The sequence below is a fragment of the Sinocyclocheilus grahami genome, unplaced genomic scaffold (assembly GCF_001515645.1).
Source record: "Sinocyclocheilus grahami isolate Dianchi unplaced genomic scaffold, SAMN03320097.WGS_v1.1 scaffold117.1, whole genome shotgun sequence".
NCBI lineage: Eukaryota > Metazoa > Chordata > Actinopteri > Cypriniformes > Cyprinidae > Sinocyclocheilus > Sinocyclocheilus grahami.
In genome coordinates, this window is record NW_015505296.1 from 1,313,106 (window position 1) to 1,315,846 (window position 2,741).

Genomic DNA, 2,741 nt, shown 5'->3' on the forward strand with positions numbered 1-2,741 from the left:
CTTTGGTGCATTTCTCAAATCATCCTTAATATTTGCAAAAAACTATGTGCATTTCTCAAAACAATCCGTACAAACAGCACCACACAATGGATTACCTGCAAAAGCCTGTAACTTACTCAAAATCTTTAGTCCATCTCTCAAAAGTAAGTATTTATGTCAATTAACATATCAGTGCCATCAGAATGAAAAGTCCTTGTGTCATTGTTCACAAACAAGAGTCAAAATGCTTAGTCATGTTGTCAATATAACAGTGTTAGTATTACCTGATGTAAACTATGGCAACATTTTGGATGCCAGTTACTGTATTGAACAGTATGCCATATATCAATTTCAAAAGTACAAATTTACACATTACTGTATGTGGGATATTGATTGAAAGAGACTGGATAGAATTCCCAGTTACACTTTACTAGTGGTCTGACCAAAAAAACAAAACACACATTACAATGTCATTGTAATATAGAAAAGGAAAAAGAAATATGGGCACAATGATGAAAATAAAAAAACTGGAAAGCTCATTGTCAAAATGTGTAACTCTTGTGTTGTCCTGTCTATACAGTATATGCTTTCCAGCTGAAGATTCATGAGATTAACCTTTGAGCTATTTCAGAGAAATGGTTTATCATTGGTTGATCTACATTCTCTTCATTAGTGAAAGTCAAGATTCACTTGCACAATTCATGCCAAATTTACAAAAAGTCTAATAATAATGTGTTAAAAATGTGCTTGACAGTTTATGACAACTAGATGAACCATTTTGCATTTAATGGCTTATACAATGAACTTAAGACTAGATGTTTTGAGGGGTAAGACTATTGCACAGAAAACTATATAATACATTTTGAGCAACATGACATTAGCAACTGATAATATAGGAAACCGCAGATAAATGTACATAATCAATTGCATGAATGTACCAAAGCAATCACAGCTTGTTCAAAAGAATGAGAAACTGCTTTTATGATGTGTACAAATGACTAGATGATGTGGAAGATATACAAGTAGTTTTGAGAATTTCATTTCTGACTTGAGAAATGCACCAAAGCGACTGAGAAAAACTGTAAAATGAATTTGAGGACAACATGGCAGTTCCTGACTGACCTGAGAATATCCTACTGTTCGTCCATGGCCGTCCATTAGGCTAAAGTTGAGGATTGCACCCTGTTCAGCAATATTCTGAAAGTCATTATCACAGTGGATCTGAGCCACAGGTTTTCCATTGCTATGGCGCAGGCACGAGAGGACAATGTAGGTGTAGCGAGCTAGACCAAATGTGTGAAGCTGAATGTTCAGCATACCGCCTGAAAATCAAAATCATCCACTTTTAATGCAAGTCATAACAATGTGAATCATAATCATGTTCAAGACGTAAACCAAACACTTCTGAACCTGTAAGTTTCTGAAGTGTTTCAAAACCATGATGGAGAGAAATGATGTCAAGGAAGGAGATTGTGCCATCCTCAAACCTGATAAAGTAATTACACGTTAAACAAATTATGACAGGCTGCCTGCTTGCCAACAATTAAAGGTCAAATTCTTCCTGTAATGTCATACCTGCTGACTACATTTGGCTTTGGTACAAAATAGTTCTCTGCCACAAGATAAGCCGCTGCTGTCCCTCCTCCAAAGTAGGTTTTTCTCAAGACCTCAGCACCCTCATTCCTCACCAGCAAGGCTCCGAGTCCAGTCGGGAAGCCGAACATTTTGTAGAAAGATATTGGCACAAAATCAGCGGGATATTGGCTTAGATCCAGAGGTGAGCAGCTTACAAAACAGGCAGCGTCGAGGAGAACAAACCATCGACCGCGGTGCTCACATGCTGGATAGAGCTGCTGAGACTGAATTCCCTTCACATAGCTCAGAGGATACTTTCTGCCTGAGAAGTTACTCTGGGCAGGATAACAGAAAAGATGAGGTGCAGAGCACTCCTCCTCTCCATTTGTCTGTGTCGGGGGTTTTCTCGCTCTTGTTTCCACTTCGTGAGGCAGAACAGAAACTGTGCCAACTCCCAGGAGTGCGGTCACACCGCGAATGCCCACCACAGAGGTGTGGTTGTCAGTGAGGTAGCAGAACTGACTTCCTGGCCCATCATTTGACGCGGCCTTCCAGGGGAAAGTGTCAGCCACTAATGTCAGTGCTGCGGTACATCCTGATGTGAAAATCACTGAGTACTCTTCAGGACATGTATTAAAATGTTCCAGTATCCTGCAGGGGTTCAAAACAAAGAGCTACCTTATCTTAACTTATCTAATCTTGGCTCTATATCTATATATCATAACAAATCTTATCAAATCAGATATTGAACAAAACATTATTAAACTACTTATAATACTACTTAAAATATTACTAAAGCTAAAGCCTCAATTCAGGCTAGTTTTCTTTTATGTTTCAAATCTTTTTGTTCCTTCCCCCGTTTATGTTTTGCTTTCTTCTTGCAGTGTTATTTTAGTATTATTTATGTACTATTACAGCATTTATTCATATTTTGAATAAGCTTTTATTTTTATATTTTTAGTTTTCATTTCAATTATAGTTTCAATTTTTAGCAGTTTTGCTTGTCATTTTTAGTTTTCTATATATTTTATTTTTATATTAATATTTTATAAATTCATATTATTCATTAATTTAATATTTCTATTTAGCTTTAATTTACTTTCATTTTAGTTTTAGTAATTTTAGTACTTCAACTTATTTCAGTTAGTTGTCAAAGCAACTAACTGTGTGTGTGTGTGTGTGTGTGT

The 2,741-nt window shown here is 36.5% G+C and overlaps 1 pseudogene; it reads right to left on the reverse strand.

The window, feature by feature from the left end:
• Positions 1-2,741, reverse strand: part of LOC107589537 (molybdenum cofactor sulfurase-like) — a 15,149-nt pseudogene that overhangs the window by 9,122 nt on the left and 3,286 nt on the right.